We start from the raw sequence: 23,000 nt of genomic DNA on the forward strand, positions 1-23,000 counted from the left end.
GTATTCAATAGCAAAAATACAAGATCTCTCCTTTGTTTAAATATATTTCCTGCCTTCTTTATTGTTATATACTGTGTAGTGGCAGACCTATTTATAGTCCAAGAAAAGGAAAAACCTCCACTGGAAGCAGAAAAACTAAGTTGGGAAAGAATAGCAGGAAGTGTGACTGCCATTTAGCCAAACAATCTAGAACTAATTGGGCTTAAAAGCTCTCCAGCTTTACTGTAGCTGCTGAGAGTAAACAGAGCACAATTCTGTTTTTCTCTTTAGAATCGTTAAAAGGGGGTGGGGGTGAATAATGAAAATAATGTAAGTACTGAAGAGGGGGAAAGAAAAATCTCAGCAGCTCAACACATGTAAGAGAAGTTATTGTGGGGAAAAAGAAGAACTATACAGTACTGAAAAGGGGTGGACTGTGTAAAATTAAGGTCAGTATCTCCTTTGGCATTTCTGCTTGCTACACTGTTAATGCAGTTGTCCATGGTTTTTCAGTCTAGCAGCTAGTAATAATATGTTTGTGTGGCAAAATTCATTCTCCATACATTTTAGTATGAGCTTCAGAGAATGAATTTTGCCACACAAACATATTACTAGGTTAACTGGCTTTTAATGATAAACCTTGCTTGAGAAATAATTGTGGTTTGGTTATAGATCCTTAAGAGTTCCTCCTAAACAATAGAAATCTTTTCCAAACAACTACTATTAGATAATTTTGCTATTTCTGATACATTTGTCTTCTGTTTGAGCTTACAGTTATTAATTACTACAGCCATTTTGATGGAAGCTTTTTTCCTATAAAGAAAAACATGAAGTCAACACCAAAATGTACATTATTAAAAATGTCACAAAATAAAAGATTTAATCTTGTCAGACATGTCCATAGAAAAGAATCAACCTAAAATGGAGGCATCTGAAAGTTTATATTGTTCTTAAAAACATGATGGCAAATTAGATATTTGGGATCCATTTGGTTATTTGCTTGCTTATTTAATTTCAAAATGATGCAGCAGCCATTGCAAAGTCCGATGTAATCAATGGCAGACTGAAATAGATTAGAAAATGTAGGCCTTTTGTTTTGGTATATTATTTACACGTTTTATATCATCTTATGACAAACGTAACCTGAAATTATCTATAAAAGCTACATTGTAAAATGTCAGGGTATAAAATATATCATCTTACTGGATGGGTACTAACAAGAACAGAAGACTCTTAGGGGAAAGTCCTAAAAATACAGATTTTCTCTCATTGATGGCGATCTAGATTAGGTTGGTTTTTGTTTTCTTCATTTCAAAATTGCTTTGCCTCATGCCAAAATAGGAGGTGGTGGTGTGACTTGAAGTCAAAATAGTAGAAATACAGGATATATCGTATAATTCTGAAATATTCAGTGATCTCCACAGGGTGTGGACAGTACTATGGGTTTTTCACCATTCTTGAATTAATCATGACAGTGATCATTATACTGGTTTCAGTAATGTACTGTATTATGTCTATCATGGTACAATCCCTATTACTCATGAATTACTCATGTTATTAAGGATTAGTGTGTTATTGTAAAATGTTACTGGTGAGGAAAAGAAAAGGAAATGTGTATGCTGTTACGCTACTTTATCCTGGTAGGATGGTGTTATGTTTAGAGTCTGTTGTTGTGAAGATAGCAAGGCAGGATGTCTGCTGATACATATGGAGGTAAAAAGCTGGGATAGGACAATGGTAAATAGTGTCAATCCGTGCTGTTTACTAACGGCCCGATCTTGTTTAGTGCTGAGCTAGGATTTCATGGCATCAGGTTGCTTATTCTGTCTGGTTTAAAGCACTGCTTGTTTCCTTACAACAGTTGTCTTTTCTAAGAGATTGTGGTCCTCCTCCTGTGAAGTGTGGAGCATCTATATTGCCATTGACTTCATTCTCACCAGAGATGCTCCACACTTCACAGGAGGAGGACCACAATCTCTTAGAAAAGACAACTGTTGTAAGGAAACAAGCAGCGCTTTAAACCAGATAGAATAAGCACAGCACAGGATTTTGGTCTATTAAAATATTTGCAATGGATGCCTTGGTAGATACAATTAATTTTTGTGGAGAAGGTTGATAGTCAATTTGTTCTTACTCAACGCTATTTATGCTTGACTTCAGTAAAAGTCTTGTCTGCATAAGGACTGAGTAAAAACAGAGAGAGGATTTGGCCTATAGTTTTTAAGTCGAAAAAAGGTAAATTCCGCAATCCTTATTAACACAGATTACCTCTTGCTCACTTCAGTAAGGCTACTCAGATGAGTAAGTGCTCATCAAACTGCGTAAGGGTTGCAAAATCTATCCCTAAGTGAATGCGATTGGTTTAATTAATATTAACAGCTAGGCTTCAGGGACCCAACTGAATAGCAACACTATTCTCTCTTTGTACAATGCATGTTAATTCCAGAAAATATAGGATAAGTTGATCACTTTCTCTGCATAAGTCATCAAACATTCAGAATTTTTCAGGTCTGAGGTGTTCACTACAATATTATTTTAAAAGTACATTTGGCTTGTACGTGTGTACAAAACCTGAGACTATTGTTTAGCCAGGAAGAGGAAAACTCTTTGGGAACCAGCCATTTTATATTGTTAGTTTATAATAGTTACTATGGCTTAAAATGACAGAATAGTGTACTGAGGCAGTTTCATGCGCGCCTATGAAAAAGAGAGAGTATATTATAGAGGTTACTTAGAAATTACTTAATTCATACTGTGATGTGTCATTCCATATTCTTTATGAAAATATGCTTATGATATAAATATGACATAACTAAGATATACTTTATGCAAGATGGCTCATGTGAGATATCATTGGAAAGGTTATGATTTACTGAATGTGATTTTCCTATTTGTATGCATGTATCATTTCTGTATCTGAAATTAGGAATATTGACTATGTACCTGTATTTCAACTATGCTACTTTGGGTGATGCCCACTGCCAACACTTTAGGTACAGTAATTCCTCACTTAATGTTGTAGTTATGTTCCTGAAAAATGCAAATCCAATTTCCCCATAAGAATGAATGTAAATGGGGGGAGGGGATTAGGTTTCAGGGAAATTTTTTTTGCCATACAGTACAGTACTATAGTTTGGAGGTGCCCCCGCCTTACCCCACACAGGCACAGCCCACTGGCACTGGAGATACTGAGGCAGGCAAGGAAGCTGACGGTGCTGTAGGCTAGGAGAAGCACATTGCGCAGCAGCATGGGCAGCTTCCCCTACTCTGCAAGCACCAGGGACAGGGGGCTCAACCCTCGGCCCGCTCACTCCACCCCTTCCCCCAAGCCCCCACCCTTAACCCACCTCTTCTTCCCCCCCCCTTTAGTCCGCACGCCGTGTCCTTGCTCTTCCCCCCTCCCTCCTGCCCGCGGCAATCAGCTGGCTTGCGATGTTCAGGGGGCAGGAGGGTGGGGGGAGGAGCGAGGACTTGGCACGCAGCCTCCCCGCTCCCTCCCCTGCCTCCTGACCGTGGCAATCAGCTGGTTTGCGGCCTTCGGGAGGCAGGGGGAGGAGGGGGAAGGCGCTGGTCCGCGGGGTATGCCGGCTGGCGGGAGGCGCTGTGTGGGGGCATAGGGGAGCTGATAGGGGGGCTGCCAGCTGTGGACAAAGCAGGCAGCCAAACGATGTTATAGAAAAGCATTGCACAATTTTAAATGGAGCATGTTCTGTAATTGATCAGGGAAGTAAGATCGAAACAACGTTAAGCGAGAGGATGTTAAGTGGGGAGTTACTGTACAACAATGGAAAAGCCAGACAGGGCGGATGGCCCATCAACAAGGACAATGGACTGTAAAAGAGCTTAGTCTTCCTGTGAACGTGTGAGTCTGCCTGTGAAGAATGGCTACGAGGGCCCTATAGAGTCAGGTGGTCTTGTCACCTGATGCTAAAACATTACCTGGGACTTCTTGTAACTTTCCACTGTAAGTGAGGGAGGTGTCAAACTAGGAAACAAAGGACTCCCACTTTATGCAAATCCTATTTAAGGGTGGGGAGTGAGGTAATCCAGGTCATCAATTCTCCCCTGCTACCCCATCTAAGATGAAGGCTGGAAACAAATAAGACTGAACATGGGGAAGGAACTGGGCCAAGGCTGGAAGGGCATCTGGCCTGTGAAGAAGATTATTAGAACCACATTTAGGGTGAGAACCCACATGTAACCTGTTTCGTTAGTGTATTAAGCTTAGTTTGCATGCTCTGTTTTATTTTCTTAGTAATCTGCCTTGTTCTGTCTGCTACCTCCTTAACTACTTAAAATACACCTGTTATAGTTAATAAATTTATTTCTGGCTTATAATATAACCCAGTTTATGTGATTTCTAACTGGGGGGGGGTTGAGAAATGTGCATACCTTCTTTGACATTGAGAGAAGAGGCGAATATAATATATCTGTGGGCCTGTACTCCAAGTGAGGTGGCCATCTGAGTGCTGGAGCGAGTCCCTTAAACTGAGTCTTCCCAGAGCTGATCTGCAGCCGGGTGTGTCCCTAACTGTGTGTGTGCTGGAGGAGGTTTTAAGAATCTGGCTCAGCAACACAGGTAAAAGGGGGCCCATGCTGGCAGAACAGGTAGACTCAGTGGTATCTCAGCACATCAAGTGACTTCCCAAGAGGTCCAACCCATCACACATACGTTTAATAAATTCATACTCTTAGAAAGGAGAATTAGGGACAAAATTCTGATCGTATACACTGATGAAAATCCACTGAAGTCAATACAGTTACTCTAGGGTAACTGAGGACAGAGTTTGTCCCACGGGGTTAAGTGCACGCAGCATAGCAGACTGTCTACCCACTTTTCTCTGCTTCTCACACTATGGGGAATGCAAAGCTGATGTAAAGCTACCTTTACCCACTCCCACACTCTTTCACACCTGCACTCAGCATGGGAACAGAGCAACTGAAAATCAGGGTCATTGTGTCTGCAGTACTGCCAAAATCAAGTGTTCAAAAATTATGAGTCAAGCTCCGTATAATCATGAGATTGTCTTAAAAACCATGAGACTTTTAAATACAATAAGTGTCAGGTGCTTTTTATTTGCCGTTTGGTCTTTGACATTTTAGGGTTAATGTTGTCAAGCTTTTCTCCACAACCAAGAAAGCTAGAACTTTAACTTCATTCTCCATTCATTCCACAGGGAGTTAATGTGCTTAACTTCCATTAGAGTTAACAGGAGTTATGTTATTAAATTCCCCATGCATTAGGTTATGAATAAGCCCCAGGCTTGTCAGGAGTTAACTAATACAATAAAACAACATGGTAAAGAATGCTTTTTTATGTTTCTCTAATCTAATGATTTTCCTCTCTGCTTTTTTGTTGAATAGAGAGAGGTGAAAAATACAGTCATAAATCATATGCAAAACAATGAAATGCAAACGTTTGTATTGATTTTGGTCTGTTATTTTAAAGTGAGGCCTACTGCTGTTGGTTTCTACCCACCCTGCCCTTAATGTGTCTATGCTTAAGTGTTGTAGGCCTAAAATAAGCTTTTTTCAGTATTCATTAACTGAAGTATTAAAAATATCAAGATTTATTCTAAGATACCTACATTAAATGCACAGGGCCAAAAGTGTTTTATTCTGTGAGTTTAATGACTCGGGAACATATTAGCTTAGATTGTAAATTTGGGTACAGCCCTGAGCAAGAGGTGATACTTTAAGATGCATGCCCTTATGAGAAGTTCCAGGAGACACTTAGTAAAATCCTGTACCTCTTGAAGTCAATGGTCAAAGTTTTGTCAAGAGATTCAGCGAAGCCAGGAATTCACTGAGAGACATCCCTGTGACTCATAATTCCTTCCCTGCTCCCTCCTTGCTCCTGAGCAGATAGTAATTTACCACTGACCTGTACCATCAATAAATTACTGCCTCCACAACATAAGATAGCTCAGATACTCTGGCCAGTGAGTAAGAAAGGGGGAGTCAAGGGTCCATCCATTCCCAACCCACCAGCTATGCTGCATGTACCTCATTTATTCGTACATTTCTGGACTCAATGTCTGGTTAGCCCCCCCTAACAGTGTAGGAAAGATTGCTACTCCCTTGCATCTCTTTGTACTCTTGTCACATTCTGGCCTGCAACAGGGCGGCTTACCCCTTAAGGGCTGGAGAGCCTGGGGCCAGCCAACCCAGATTATTAAGGAGGCATACCTGGATCCGATCAGGTAATTCCCTATAAGGGCAGCAGGTGGTTGTAGAGGTGGGGGAGGGTTGGGAAAGTGCAGGAACCCATAAGGGAAGAGCTTGCTCCCAGGGAGCTAGAGCCCAAGCCCTGAGGCTCCAAACAGGTAGGGCCTGTCAAAGCAGGAAAGGACCTAGGCTGGAAGGCTTGGGAGTAGAGTGAATTGGAGACTGCTAGGAATGAGTTGGCTCCCACAGAGGGATGTAAGGTGTAGTGTTTCCTTACTGAGATAACAGACAAGAAAAGTCTGGAAGTGACCTGGTAAGAGAGTAAAACTGATGGACTGTGTTTAGGGACTTTGGGTTTTATTTTGGAGCTTTATTTATGTGACTAAACTTGGACCCTTGAGATGGGATGGTGAATGAGCAAGTAACTCCTGAGTGGAGTTTAAGAAGCCATTTGAGGGAGAAATTATTAGCGGGGTGCATGGGAGGTGGCTGACCCCACTAAATGATCCAATAACATTATCAGAAAGCAGCAAAATCTTGGAAATGCAGGTTTTTTATTAGGGGGCAGTTAAAGGAAGCTTTCCTAGAACACATGTGAATGTGGTGATCTATGCAACAGCCTAGCACAGCACATGGGGGACAAGCAAAACATTGTGGGGAATTAACCACTTGATAAAGAGCTTTCAGTCCTGGGTGTGTCAATACTATAAAGATATTGCCAAATGACATGCACTTAAAAGAAGAACAACAAATAAGGCTAATGCTAAAAGCTTATATCAGATGAAATATTGAAAATGTTAAATAAGCATAAGCTGGCTAAGAACTGACCAAAGCCCAGTGTGCTGCAAATGTTTATGCGGGTGTTTAACTTCAAGTTGGTGAGTAGTCACATTAACTTCAACAGATTCATAGCGTTTAAGGCCAGAGGAAACCATTAGATCACCTAGTTTGACCTCCTACATATCCCAGGCCACTAAGTTTCACCCAGTGAACCCTGTTGAGCCCCATACCCTGTTTAAAGTAAAGCTTGTGTATAAGTGTTTGCAAGTTCAAGATTTAAGGGGGAACATGATAATATTCTATATAAACTTGAAGGATCAGAATAGTGAGGATTAATTAGAGTGATAAAAAGCTCTTAGTTTAAGTGGGAACAGGAGCGTAGCCACTGGTGGGACTGGGTGAGCTGTGGCCCACCCACTTAGCACCCAGGCACACACCCTCAGCCCCACCTCTGCTCCCACCCCAGCATTTGCCCCACTCCTCCTGTCTGGTGCTCCAGCCGGGGAGCAGGGGTCAGGGTGTGGGGGCTTGCAAGCCCCCGACCCCTGCTCCCCAACTGGAGTACCAGAGAGGGGCAAACCCCTGTGCCCTGACCCTGTGCCCCTGCTGGTGTGCCAGGTGGGCAGGGCGGAGCGGGGCAAGCCCCTGACCTTGCTCCCTGGCTGGAGCACCAGGCAAAGCTGGGCAAGCCCCCGACCCCATTCCCCGGCGGGAGCGCTGGGTGGGCATAGCAGGGCAAGCCCTCGTGCCCCGATCCTGCTCCCTGCTGGAGCACTGGGAGGGTAGAACGGGGTAAGCCCCCAACCCTGCTCCTGGGCTGGAGCATCAGGCAGAGCAGGGCAAGCCCCGAGCCCCAGGCGGGAGTGGTGGCATATTTTTCCGGGCCCTCCCATTTTTCCAGGGGCCCTGGCCAGAGCATCTATTCCCCCCTGCAAGGCTGGCTGGAGGAGGGGAGACGTGGTCCCGATCGCTCCTACCCCACATCATTGCCCACCCACCCCAAGTTGGGGCCCACCCACATGTGCCATCCTGGCTACACAGGGCCATCCTTAGGCATACGCAGCATATGTGGCTGCGTAGGGCAACTGAAAATTTGGGGCACCCTGGATTTTAGTGTCCACCCCCTCCCGGCTCTTCCTATTCCTGTTCTGACCCTTCCTGCAGGCTCCCACACAGCAGGCTGCTGCAGCCTGGTGAGTTCCTCCGGAGGAGACCTAGGGCATGGCTACACTGGAAACTTCAAAGCGCTGTCGCGGGAATGCTCCCATGGCAGCACTTTGAAGTGCGAGTGTGGTCGCGCGTGAGCACTCCTGGTAATCCACCTCCACAAGGGGATTAGCTCTGAGCGCTGGGAGCACGGCTCCCAGCACTTGGAGCCTGTCTACACTAGCGCTTTAAAGCACTCAGACTTGCTGCGCTCGGGGGGGGGGGGGGGGAGGAGTGATTTTTCACACCCCTGAGCCAGCAAGTTAGAGCGCTATAAAATGTAAGTGTAGACAAGCCCCTAGTAACTTAAAAATGAAAAAGCCTTCCAGACCTATTTGCACAACATTGAAACTGTTAAAGAGCCATTCAAGTGGTAATGAAGCCCTTTAACAGGTGTTTGCCAACCCACAGGTATATACTGTCAGTTTCTGAATTTACTGACAAAAACAGTTGTGCATTTCTGTCATGTTTATTCAGAACATGTTGGGCTACAGGACCTTAGTTTAAAATTTGCTTTAAAAATATTTCATTAGTGAGTTGGTGAAGATTATAAAATCACATCTCTTAAGAAATCCTTGCATAGATTTTTAGATGCACAATCACCTTTAGCCTTAAATGCTTGGATCTTCAGACGTATAGTTTTTTAAATAAATCCTTCAAAAGATCACCCTTATCTAAAATATACATTTTAATTTTAATTACTATAGTAAAAAAAACCTTGCTTCCAAAGTCTTCCTGTCCTTTCTCCCCATCCCTTTCTCCCTTCCCACACACCTCTTTCCCCTCCCACGTTGAAGAGAGCCTTTAAAGGGACAACACCCCTTTCCTTCCAGATAGCTGGACAAAGAGTTTCCCTTTCTTTACCTCGGACTATCTGATGAACTAGTTTTAAGAGAACTCTCCAGCAAAATCAGTACCTAGTAAGATATAAAATCCTTTGTTATGCCTAAAATCTTTGGAAACATATTTTTTAAAGTTGGTGAAATTTCATAAACATGTCTATTGTTACGGAGATCACACAAAGTAAATTAGTGTTCCCTTTTTCTAAAATCAATGAACATTGTTATGAACACAATAAACCTCTGTGACTGATTAATTTAAAATAATGTCTTTGTTTCAGTGAGTTAAATATGTAGTAATCTGGAATGATTAATGAAGGCTTAAGAGTACATTTAAAATATAAAATCAGCTTAGAAATACTGATTAAGAAAATGTAAAACAGAGAAGAGCTGCATCATGTATTCCATAATATTTAATGTTGTATTCAGCAAGACAGCTGACTCACCCTTACTACAAAGTTTTTGCAAATAACATCTGACAAACTTCAGGGCATATCAAAAAACCTGTGACTGACATTTTTTATTCCCAAATTTAGTGCTTTTAATTAGGTACCTTCTGCATGTCCAGTCTTCACCATCTGGCATGCAGTGGAAAACATGATTCATTTTCTTTAGACACAAATTGCAAAAGTGTGTGTGGTTGGGTTTTGTTAGTTTGTTTGTTTGTTTTCCCTCCAAATGTCATTTGCTTCATTTGGGTTCAGGAATTTGGCTGGAAGGGGGGTGAGCAGGGAGGGGGAGGGAAGAGAGGAGGGAGACAGTGGGGAGAGGGCTGGGCCTGGGCAGAGTGGGGGTGGGGCCTGAGCCAGAGCAGGTGGAGTATGGGCAGGCCCACAGGCAGAAGAAGTGGGCAGGGGAGCTAGCCTCCCCAAGCGGCAACTTCACCCGCTGCCCATGACAGCAGGTAAAAGCGGGTTGGCTCCCGCATACCCAGAGCACACTGCAGTCTCCTTAGGCAGGGGTCATATTCACAGAGCCGAATGTGCCGGCGCCATGCTTTCTGCGTGAGGGAGAGGGTACGGGGGTCTCTGTGGGGAACTGTGACTCTCCACCGCCATGAGTCTTCATATCCTTTGCTGCCTCATCCCTCCTCCCACCCCCCCAGGCTGTGAGCCCAGGCTGCCAGTGGGCATAGGGGCACCAGTTTAATAATACTGCATAGGGTCCCATAAATCCTAAGGACAGCCCTGAGGCTACGCCACTGAATGGGAGTTAAGGGGTGCGTAGGCTTGTGTCAGATTTCATCATGGGTTGTATTCACCCTATATGTGACTTCCCTTTTTTAAGCGTAAATAGCTTTTGTTGATGGTGCAGCATGTCTCTTTGCCCAGCATTCTTGGAATCTCACACTAATGTACTGTACCAGTGTGATCTTGTATTGTGTTACTCTACTGTTCTGGACTATTCTGCAGAATGTTGTATTTGTTTAATAAGGAGGTATGGGCGAGGTTTCCAAGGGTTGAGTAGCTCAGTAATAATGGAAGCGGGAACTTGAAACAACATCCAAACAACTGAATTTGAAAGTATTCTTGACTGGTTTAGAAGTGTGGGAAGGCAAAGCTTTGGACTGGTGCTGGATTTTTCAAAAATACTTTGCCTTCTTCATAGTTACTGCTAGGCCTTAGTTACAGGTCACAGTTACATGACAATATCTCTGCCTTCTCCCTCCAAGGCAAGTGATGAATGAATTTCAGAGATTGATGATGGATGGTTAAACATCCATACTGTCTTCATCCCAGTGTGATTTCATAGCTGCTATATGACCTGTACTGAATCCTGAACATCGTGAAACATTTTATTTGTGTGCAGTATTCAGAGTATAAGAGTGAATAGATACCTCACATATGGATAACAAAGCAAGATAGCATCTTTACTCTGTTAAAGGCTGCATGTGGAAATCTCAGCAAGAGGTGAAGGTCCAGATTCAACCATGCTGAATAACTTCAACAGAGTCATAGAAGCAGGGAATTTAGACCCTAGGGGGCGGGGCTATGGAGTAGAATGCCACATGTGATGAGACTTGCTTATCCTCTCAAGCACAAATGGTGAGGATTGTAGTGACAGCCTCCGAGAAAGCCTCTTCCATGTGAAGAGCTGAGTGCTCTCTAGTCTCATCGACTGACTGCAGAGGGAGTTGAGGGTTTTCTGTAGCACAGATGAAAACTTTTCAAAAACTCAAATCATTGACAAAAATCATTCAGCTTTTTTTTTTTTGGACCAGCTCTAACTTTCAGCAGCTTTCTAGTTTAGCCTTTTAATCCTCTTTCCTTCTCTTGTAAATTCATTGTAAATGGATTGTTTTAAGTTATTATGGATTGTCTGTATCAGTTGTAAGTATTTTGGTGCAAGGTAGAGGAAGATCAGGTATATCAGCCTGTCCCCATCTCATTGTGCAGATTGTACAATCAAAGTTCTCAGTGTTAGGCGCTGTTGTGATGCTGTGGTTGGCAGCACTTACATAAAGATTAACAAGCAGAACATTTTTGACCTGCTTATGTATAATGCAAATCTTGATAAATAACTTGTAGTCTAGCCTTGCTTTGGGAAAAGCTTTCTGAGCTGGATAATTAACAACATGGTGATTCACAAACATCTTATGATATGCTATGAATCTCTCTATCAGAACAAGCAACATTGGGCTGATTGGGGAATAAAAGGCCCCTTCTTAGAAATGTTATGCATCATTTATGTGGGCTTTTAATCACACTGTCTTTGGAAAACTGTGGGATGCATTTGACTATGAAAGACACAGAAGCACTATTTCCAAGTTATCTATTCAGATTAGCTACGTATGTGTCGTTTTCACTTAATGTAAGTACTCAGCATTATGTGATATACCCAGAAACTCCACTAAAGAAGATAAAATCAGATAGAAAGTGTAGTCTTGTGATGTCACAAGACAGAGCCATGAAATTTGTTCCCAACTCTGCCACACTTTTCCTGTATGACCTAGGGCAAGTTATAAACTCCCTGCATCTCAGTCTTCCCTTCTGAAAAATGGGATTGATATTTCTCAAGGGTGTTGTGAAAAGAGAGCTCTATGAATATTACCAAAAAATGCCAGTATTCAATAGAATATATTATTTCAATCTATAAAATGATAAGAGGTGCCTCTATAAGTCTAGGTACCTCTGACAATTATTTAAATACACTAAATCAGTATACCAAAATAAATAATAGCCCCACAACATATAATCATTCTAAATAACCACTCAGCATGAAAAGAAATACATTCGTTTTGACTCTAACGCCCTATTTGTGTTCACTTCCCACAAATGTTCTAACTAGTATGTTTATTAGCAAAAATGTTCAGCTTTAAGTCCTTGTTTTAGCAACGTTGCAGAATACCTGTGGAAAGTAAATTCTGAGATCATGAATGTGAGTATGCACACTGGAAAATCCTGCAGCTCTGGGTTGGTGCATGCTCAGTGGATCTGTGGGGATAGCGCTTCTATGCAGCCTGCTCAGCATATGGCAGCTGTGAAGTGCTGGAGCACGCCCAGTGCAGATGAGAATTTAGCTGGCAAACTGGTCTCTACTGAGCATGTGCACACTGAGATTTTTTAAAGGGCTTATAACTTAACCAAATTTGTGTGAATTTTCACACGGACAACAAAAGGCACCACAATGCCAGTCTCATCTCCCTGACACATTTCTAATCTGTGCTCCGAAGCATGAAGTTAATGCTTCTGAACAAAACTCCTGTACAAATTTTTTAACATGACAACACAAAATACTTATTCCTTCATTTCTGAGAATTAGAACTTTCAGATTATTTAAATTTTCAAAAAAATCAACCTGAGGCAGACAAACAACATAGAGAATTTCAGGCCAAACAATTAAATTAAATAACTGAAAACAGGATCTTGCAATGCAAAGTGTTACTCAAGCTTAATTGTAGTCATTGCTAACTGTACCACGTATAATTAATTGACAAATAATTTCTAATGTAAAGAGAGGACATATTTCAAGGCATAAGCATTTAGAGGTAGAGATACAGTTGACCTGTTGACTCCAACTCTGCATCTCTTGATTTTCAGTGTTTGATTTCTCAACCTTAATATGGGTATGGGGTTCCCCCCCTCCCAATAATATCAATACAAGGAACATGTCTTGATAGAAATCCTAGATAAATGGATGCAAGTATTTGCAGAACTATAGCACCCCAAAGCTGAAAGTATTTTGTAGAATTCAGAGTTGATTTATTTAAACTATTCATCACTAATGTAGCTAATAGATGCTGTAGTCTGACTGAGCTTGCTGTAAAACTGATAACCCTTGGCTTCAAGATTTACTTTCCATCATGTCCCTTAGATGCCCTTCAGCTGAACAACTTCATATGAGAGCTGTTAGGTTATTTATAGTCGGCATTTTAATCACACTTAGATATTATTAAAACATCCTGTCTGGTGAAGATTTCCAGTTTTCTTTTCTTTCAGTTCTGTTGCTAGTGAAAGGATATATATTATGTGGACCAGTGAAGTAGATCAGCAAGCCCAGCAGCTGTTTTTCAGACTTGGATTCCACATACTCGAATGACTACAGTCAAATGACTGTTGTAAGTTAGGAAATGGATGTATATAATGGACCAGATCCTCAGCGGCTGTTAACTGGCATAACTCCATTGAAGGTATGTTGATTTACCCCAGCTGAAAATCTGGCAAATTACTATACAAAATGCAGAATGTTTTTTAAATTCTGTAAAGGTTCTTAATCCCCCCACAGTGCACAAAAGGACAGTCACCAACTGCCAATAATTCACAAAATAATTCCATGACCTGTACTGAATTGAGCACATTAATCAGTGCTCAAATTAATAAACATTCATATGAATAATTAATAGAACAGAGCTATTACACACTCAAATAGGTCTAAAAAGCTAAGAGAATCACTTAATAGTAAAAACAAGCCATAAAATATTGAAAAAGGAGAGGTTTTGCTCTTTTATTATTTATTTATGGCACCAACAGTGTTCTAGGCACTTTATTTTGCAAAGTACACAAAGTGAATGACTTGCAGTTGACCCCAACATGAATCAAAAGGATAGGGTAACTTCTCCATTTTCTTCACGATTTTTGTGGCTTGTTTTGTTAAGTTATAGATACCTGGTGCTTAACTTCAGCTTTTTAACCTTATATTTGGGTGTGCTGAATTTATTTATTCCCCCCCCTCCCCGCCTGAATATCTACACAGCAAGTTTATTGCCCTGCAGCCAAAGCCCTGTTGAGCGTGAGTCAGCTGACACGGGACAGCCATGGGGTTGTGTGTGTGTGTGTATCTACCCTTAGCGCACAGGATGGACCTACTTTGGGAAGGAATCAGTGAAACAAAGGAGGCTGTCATTTACCTCCCCTGTTGCAGCAGTTGGAAGGTTTGTGATGAATGAGGCAGGAGATTTGCAGGAAGAGAAAGGCCAGTCTCTCAGTTAAGGCAGTTGAATGCCAACGAGGCAGGAGCACCGGAAGATCCCTGGAAGTAAGGGGCCCTGTGCTGCCCTGCCCCCTCTCCCTAGCCTCCCGTTGTTTACCCTTACGGCCAGCCAGTAAAAAGTGGCGCCCCTGCTACAGGGTTCCTTTTGGATGCTGGGCAAGTCACTTGCACTGAACTTTCCCAGGCAGTCACTTCTGCCAGCTTTCATTACAGGTCCTCCTGGACCCTTCCTTGTGGTAATGTTATGGTCGGCAGAGGGAAGTCCATTACCAAAGGCAGCCATTGCCATGACAACCAGGGTACTAGTGACTCTCCACAGGTATGCAAATGAACTGGAAGGAGGGAGTGGTGAGTGGTTGATTATCTCTGATCTCACAATGGCAGGAGATGGCAGCAAATGTATACTTGGTGGGGAGAGTAATCAAGTTTTTCCCAAATTTCCTAAAAAGCCAACAACATACAAACACCTGGGAGGTCACTGCATGAACATTCGTTGTAGCTGAAATTTGGTTCAAATTCCTCACAGCATGCTTACAAAAAGGGATCTGAAAAAAGATGAGACACTGAGGCAGGGGTGCTGGAACTGGGGGGACAGAAGGCCATGGCCCACACTTTTTACTGGCCTTACACATGAGCAATGCGGGGCCGGGGGTGGGGGAGGACTGGGGCAGGGGAAGGGGTGGTGCATGGGAGCAAGGCCACGGTTCAGGCGCCGGTGCCCCCTCACTTTTGGGACCTTCCACTACTCCTGCACTGAGGTACAGACCCTCTAAAACAGAACATTCCATTGGTTCCTTAACTATGGTCTTATGGGAGTGAGACCATAATAACAGAACCTTTATTAATGGGGATGATGCAGACAAAGGAAAGAAACAAGCTTGAGTCCCAGGTTGTATCTACACTACAGTTTAAAAACCCATGACTGGCCTGTGCCAGCTGACTCAGGCTAAGGGGCTGTTTAATTGTAGTGTAGGTGTTCTGGCTCAGGCTGGAGTGCAGGCCCTAGGACTCTGCAAAGTAGGAGGGACACAGATTTCAGGCTGTAGACTGAGCCTGAGGCTATGTCTACACTACTGGGGTAAATCAATCTACGCTGTGCAACTCGAGTGACTTACCGTAGATCGAGTTACCGCAGAGTCTACACCACGGGGGGTCGACGGGAGAAAATCTCCCATCAACTTACCTTACTCTTCTCATCGGGGGTAGAGTACAGGGGTCAACTGGAGAGCGATCTGCAGTCGATTTGGCGGGTCTTTACTAGACCTGCTAAATCGACTGCCAGTGGATCGATCTCAGAGTGTCGATCTCTGCAATAGTGTAGACCTGCCCTGAATGTCTACCCCGGGAAGCCTGTCAGCTGACACAAGCTTGTCAGTTGGCACGGGCCCACGATGGGTGTCTGTAACAGGATCCCTAGGGTACAACCTGGGACTGTGGGACTGCTGTTCCCCCTTAAATCATTAATCTGGGTTGTCTCTCTCACAATGGTGGCAAGTAGCAAAGCCCTCTAGGTGCTGTTACCACTCCATACAACTGCATGTGAAGCCCCACACCCAGCTGGATTGTATGAATGCTCCCAGAGCCACTCATGAATCACACCAGAAAGGCACCAGCCAAATCTCCACAGCTCCCGTCCTTGTTCCTTAGTAATATACCCTCTTGCATTGCTCAAGACCCTTTCCTGAGCAAAACAAGTTTACTGATTACAAAAGATAAATTTTAAGTGATAGGCAAAAAGTCAGAGTGGTTACCAAAATAAAATAAAATATATAAGTACGCAGTCTAAACTCTCAACCTATAGACTGGGCAACATCTAGATTAAGCAGTTTTTCTCACCCCACTGGATATTGCAGGTTGGTCACAGTCTTTTCATACACAGGCTTTCCCTCTTAGCTTCAGGACCAGTCTCTTCAGCTCCAGCGTTCTCGTTGCCCTCAGCGTAGGTGGGGGAGAAGAGAAAAGATGAAGCATGGGGCCACTGTGTTCTGTTTTATACCCTTGTTCCATGTGCGTGGAGAACCTAAGTCCAGGCACGTCTGGTGGGCATTGCTCAGTCACCAGACAAGGTTGAGTAATTCTCTGGTTGAGTAATCTCTCTTTGTGCAAGTGAGTCTTTGAATTGTAACTCCCTTGCTTGACAATGGCTTTTGATAGTTGTTCGACACTCGCCTGGGCATTGGTTAGCTCCCTTGTTCTTGTCTCTGGGGATCTAATATCTTGGCGATTCCCCAGTTCACAGCATATTTTAGTGACAACCGTACGACACAATCTCATAACTTCATATGCACTAATGATATACATATTTAGATAGAACAATGGCTTTCAGCAGATCATAGCCTTTCCCATGATATCTTAAATGGCACACTTTAAATGAATATCACAATTATATATAAATAATGAATATGGGAGGTTACAGGGTGCTTCCCTGAGGTATAGAGTGTCACAGTGTCTAATTGCAGTGTAGACATACCCTTAAAGCCCCAGCTGTGCTGCAGGATGGGCAGTTAGGAAAAAAGCTGCTTTTCAGTTGTAAATTGACTGTCTTTATTATGGAATTGGTAACAGCCCACGGTATGTTTTTTAGAGTCACTTTTCAGAGTAGAACTGCACATTAAAGTCAATGAAACAAATCATCAGGTCTTTACTTAGATCCAAATCATTCCCTAAGGAGAAAAGCATGCATGGGAAATGGAACTCCCTGAGCTTCTTATGGGAGTTTCCACAGATCTTTTTAACAGAGATGGGGTTTTATCCCTCCCCATCCCTGTGGAACAAGTAGGCATTTCATCCCCAAAATATATGGTTCTCCTAAGATCAGTGGGGATACACTGGAGGTCAGGTGCTTCCATGCTTCCTTCTGCTCCACTGCCTCTTTCATCCCAACTTGTCCAATGAACATGGTGGAGCCAAGCTGGCTAGAGCTTCATTTGCCTGCAACTGCACCTAGACACACCTGCAAAAGAGAGTGGGGCTCCATCATGGGAAAAGGGGCATGCAAACATTAAACCAGCCTTGGGCAGGATTCATTTTTCTATTTATTCCCTGCTGGAATATTCCCTGGGGAAGATAATGCATGTTGCACACCTTGCAGTTCTGCCCCCTCTATATGCATAAATCCTCATCTCTGCAGTTGGCCATCTGTCCACATACAGGTAGGATACAGAGAAAGCATCACTTATGAAGCACCTTGGTTTGGATTTAATCTGAGATTTTTTTCCCCTTCATTTAATTTTTAGAAAATACATTTTGCTGCTTTTTTAAGAAAACTCTTCAAGAAAAACTGCAGTTTTGCTATAATAAAAATCTGTGAACCCCACAAAAGCACGGATAATGACAGTTAAGGCTGAAATCCCTCTCTCCTTCACTCACGCTGTAATAGAGGTGCCTGATATATTGCATGCTTTCAGAACAGTGAGTGAGTTTATGTAACATGTTAAATTGTATGCACAATATAGTAGGCCAAGGACAAAGGGGCAGTCTGAACTTTTCACTTAATTGCTCGGTTATCATTAATAGCAAATAGATTAATTACTTTTATACAATTAAAATAAATTAATAACTTAACACTGCTGAAAACAATTCCCTGAATTTGCCTTAGGGTGTTCTTTATAATAATATTTATAATCAATAAATGTGCTATAATGAAAATATCATATAGTGCACTTCATTTAGATTCCACTGAATTTCTGCTTTGCTTAGGTTTAGACATTAGTGTTCCAGTAAGAAGAACAGCAGATTTACATCAGAGTAACAAAGATGACAATGCAAGAACCTGAAGTTGTGTACTATTCCAGAATTACATTGGTGTATGTGAAATGTCAGTCTAACCAAAAGTGTCCTTGCTGATCCTTTGCTAAAAAAGACAAACACGAAGGATAAGAAAAAGGACCAAATTCAGCTGAAATTGAAATGAGAGACAATAAAACAAAACAAAAAAACAAAAGATCTCTAGAAAAAGAAGAAAGGAAAGACAATTCCACAAAGTAGTGAGAGTCTCATCCTGATCGCTCAGTGGTACATTAAATAGGCTTTTTAGTGAGTTGGCCGTGCTGACATTTGCAGAAGGGACTTCTGAAGAATAAGTGAGCTGGGTGTTAATGAAGGCTTTGTCTATCCTTGGAAGTGTTTGCTGGTATAGATATACTGGTACAGCTATGCCAGCAAATCCCCCCTAGAGAAGATGCAGCTTAGGCTGAGAGAAGTTTTTTGGGTCTTTTGTTTGGTTTTTAAACAAGTATATCTTAATCCAGTTCCCCAAAGTGAATAAGCTATTCTGCCAAAGGGACTCTGATGGTATGATGGCTTTTGCTGGAATAGCTATGTCCTTTAAGGGTGTGTTTTCCCCCCTCCCCCCTCCCTTGTGCTCTTGACAAAGCTATGCTGGCAAAAATTTTAGGGATAGACAAGGCCTCAACAAGAGAAACTCTATTTCTAAACTTTCTTGAAATCAATCTTCCCAAGTCCATTTTCTTTCTTTCTCTCTAGATCCACAGCTGTGCCAGAGCAGTGTTTGACATAGGTGGGTTTATGTCAATTTTCCACCCACCCTGATCCTGAAGGAAACTTGGGATCACTGTCTGCCCACTACAAGTTAGAACAGCCCTGAGACTGCTCTAACAAACACTAATGGATAATGATCCTGGCACAGCACTGTCGGGCTACACATTCCAGCCTTGCTCCCTTCTACCCTTTACATGCCCTCAGCATACCACAAAATGCAAGGCTTGGAGCAGGCATGAACTGGCATAATATTGGTACTATGCTATTGGAATCCTCAGCTGCTCTCTCAAGGGTTAAGTTTACTGCCCCCAACATTATGCCAGCTGGAGATTTCTCAGTGCATGTTCTGCAGCTCTCTGTTCATGTTGGACTGTAGGAATGGTGCAAAGGGCCCAGAATAGGGTCCAGAATGTGGCCCAAGATTTGTTAAGAAGGTTATCTTAAAACAAAAGAAATAGTATGTGGAACAAATTTAATATGGAACTTTGCAACACTTACCTGAAATTTAGTTACAGTGAATGAGAGGAAACATAGTGCTATGACCAGGGTTGCAAGTACCTTCAAGGACTTACCGGTACGCAGGATGCCTGGGGTCCTGGGCAAGGTGGGGTGGGGTGGGGTGGCTCTGGGCCCCCAGAAGGGGCGGGGCCCAGGGCGGAAGGAATGGGCTGGGCCATCTCCCAGCCAGTCCTTCAGTACTGCCCGGCCCACGCCGCCTGGGGCTCCGATGGCGATTTAAAGGGCCTGGGGCTCCAGCAGCTGCCGGAGCCCTGGGCCCTTTTAAGTAGCCAGGCCCTGGGGCAGCTGCGCCTTTTGCCCTCCCCCCTCGTCAGGAGCCCCACCGGTATAGTGCTTAAAGAGCTGCCTCAGCAGCGCTTTAATGTCACCTGTGAACCAGCGGCCACTTTCTTACTGGTACGCCGTACTGGCTTACTTTCACCTCTGGCTATGACCCCCTTAGTCAGCCTGACAGTCTCATGTCAAGTTCTTCTTCTTAGAGTGTCTTTGAGTTGCTGCCAAACATCTTTGTCTCTTCTACAATCTTCTTCTCCTTCCCCCTCTCTCTGATTATACGTTTAGAAGTTCATTTGATTAGCCCAACTAATCATATAAGGCACCCCCAGCCTGCCAAAGTGCTGTCTCCCTCAGGGGACTCCTGCTCTCATGCTCCTGTTTTCCCCAGTCATTCCTCATTGTAATCAGTGTTACCTACACAATGTAGGTTACAGTTTCTCTAATCTCTTTGAGGGTGTACAAATACATTACAGTAGAACCTCAGTTATGAACACCAAAGTTATGAACTGACCAGTGAGCCACACACCTCATTTGGAACCAGAAATACGCAATCAGGCAGCAGCAGACACCACAAAAAAAGAGCAAATACAGTAGTACTGTGTTAAATGTAAACTACTAAAAAAAATAAAGGGAAAGCAGCATTTGTCTTCTGCATAGTAAAGTTTCAAAGCTGAATTAAGTCAATGTTCAGTTGTAAACTTTTGAAATAACAACCGTAACGTTTTGTTCAGAGTTATGAACAACCTCCATTCCCGAGGTGCTCATAACTCTGAGGTTCTACTGTAGGGGTGTCTAAACATTTTGCATTACCTACTTTCTGGGAGATTGTCCAAGCTAAAGTTCTTTAAGGATGTCCCTGATTTAGCTGATGGTTCCTGCTTTTAAAGAGACAGGCGTTTTCATTTCTTTCATAATTCATTCTTACCAGTAAGTCTTCTCCTAGATGAAATCTAAATAGACCGATTAAAACCCAATCTGCCACAGTGTCTCATTTTGAAATCCAAATAACACTGTCACTTGAGTTTTCTATTTCCTGAAGCTGAAACCATGGTCTCCTGCCTCTTACTGCCTCACCCCTTCTTTTCAGAGAAGAGTTGGACAAAGGCTGACTCCTGTTTAAATCTCCATTTCTGTGGTATGTTGGGGCTTAGGGCTACTCAGATCTGACTCAGAGGATCCCATCCCATCAGCACATGGGGAACTCCCTCACTCATGGGTATTGCTGCGGGGGGGAAGGGATGTGGTTCCTGTAATGGTCCTTTGGGATCATGGCCAGCTGGTGTAAATTAACTTGTGCCAGGGATCTAGCAGGACCCAGCAGCAGGGAGACCAAAAAAGGCTTCAAGTTACCTTTCCCTGCCCTTTGTACTCCAGTTGCACAGCTATCAGCAGGGCAGGGGAAGGTTGGATTTCAACTCCAAACTTCTGGAAAACCACTTACTGGCTAAACAGGCAGCCCTAACTCTGTCCCAGAGTGGGTCTGGGTTATCAAAACATTATTTTATGTCATATTTTGGGTGAAAATTGAATTTAAAAACCAGTTTGTATTTTTATTTGTCTTTCTCATCTTCACAAAAGGCAGGCACTGTCACTAGAGAATTGCCCTCTCAATCTTCTCACCTACACTTACCCACAGTCATTTAGAATTGGTTCTATTGATGCATCCAGCATCTTTCAACTGTTTACTATCTTCACTATTAATTATTAATTGGGAACCAGTGGTGTGTGAGCCCCTATCACCTGCAAATTCCAGATCTGTCTCCAGAGAAGCCCCATCTGGTTAGCCCCATAAACAAATCTTCAGAAAAAAAACTTTTGGGTGGCTGCTAGTTTAAGGGTGGATTTGTCGAGAGCCCAAGTTACTTAGGAGCCCAGTCCCCACTGACCTATGCTGCTTATTCATTTAAATGCTTTTTTAAATTCCATCCTGAATTCTTATTTTGCAACCTGTCTTCTCTAGGGAAAATGCTTTTGTGTTTAAGGCTGTATATTTGCAGTCTGGATTGTATTCTCAACAATGCCTCAGACTTTGTGTCACCTTGGGCAAGTCACTTAGGACAGATACTTAGGACAGTAAAGGTACTTCGGATCCTAAAGATGCAGATAGGCACTAAGTGGGACTAGGCACTTTTGAAAATCTCTTTAGGTGCCTATCTGCATCTTTAGGATTTGAAGTACCTTTACAAATCTGGTCCCTAAGCTGAGGTTTCCAATGGAGCCTGAGGCAATTAGGCACACAGGTCCCATTGAATTTCAGTGGGATTTGGGTGCCTACTTCCCTTAATTTCTTTTGAAAATTTTCAGCATTAATTTCTCTGTTTCTGTTCCCCATCTATAAAAGGGGATAATGATGCTTCCTTTCATCTGCCCTTGTTTGTCTTCTCTGTTTAGGAGGGTGTACATTCTTTGGGGCAGGCCCTATGTGTTTGACAGCACCTAGCACAATGGGTCCCTATCTTGGTGCTACCGTAGTACAAATATTAAATCTATCAAAGGTATTAATTAGGCATCTCTCACCCTGACATCTGAGTATCAAAGATACCATGCTTCCCACGAAATCCAACTATTCCCAAACCAACTTTAGGGTTGTGCTCAGCTTAAATGTGCATGGTCTTTGGAAGCTTGGCATAGCATTGTTTGAAGGGGAGATTAGTGCCACACAACATTTGGATTATCCTGCTCCCGGCATTAAGGCCAAATTAAAATACAGAACCATGGAAGGTGAGAAACAAAACTGAATGACCACCACGGATGCGTTTAACTTTCCATTTGAGCTGCCCCTGCCTTGGCTTAAGGCTTATCTACTGTTTGTCAAGTTTAAAAAAAAATAAATTAGTCTTGGAGCACATTTCCCCACGTTCCAGTCAAATGTTTTAGCAAAGACTGCTGTTATGAAAAGGTTTTCTAATAAGGAGAATAATGATCTTCAGATTCTGACCTCCTGGCACAGCAGTGAGATTTATCAGAAAGGGCATGTGACTAGTTAAGACACACAGCCCCAGCTTGAAGGAAACAGCTGCTCATTTCATGCTTTAGCACTTGGCAGTTGGACAAGGAAGGGTGATGTTTGTGTTGAATACCTCTGCAGAACCAAGTACAGTAAGTGATTTTCCTTGTTGTTTTTTTAATTGCCAGCGCTTTCCTATTTTCATTTTAGACTTCTTGCAAAAACACTTAAGGGCGAGGCATATTTTGTCACCTCACTGATAAACAGTCATTCGTGTTGAGAATGTCTATATTTTTCTGGACCCTTTGTTAGTAACAACATTGTTCGCTGTTGCAGAAATGAAACGGGTATCTTGT

The 23,000-nt window shown here is 42.8% G+C and overlaps 1 protein-coding gene across 1 annotated transcript in view; it reads left to right on the top strand.

Moving 5' to 3' along the window:
• The first annotated feature begins 274 nt into the window (after positions 1-274).
• The window catches only part of RASGRP3 (RAS guanyl releasing protein 3), an 88,331-nt gene continuing 65,605 nt past the window's right edge, over positions 275-23,000 (top strand). The window contains exon 1 of the mRNA XM_074947079.1: positions 275-428. The gene's annotated coding sequence lies outside the window, so the exon portion shown is untranslated. The remainder of the gene's footprint in view (positions 429-23,000) is intronic.

This window comes from Natator depressus, chromosome 3 (assembly GCF_965152275.1).
Source record: "Natator depressus isolate rNatDep1 chromosome 3, rNatDep2.hap1, whole genome shotgun sequence".
Classification (NCBI taxonomy): Eukaryota; Metazoa; Chordata; order Testudines; family Cheloniidae; genus Natator; species Natator depressus.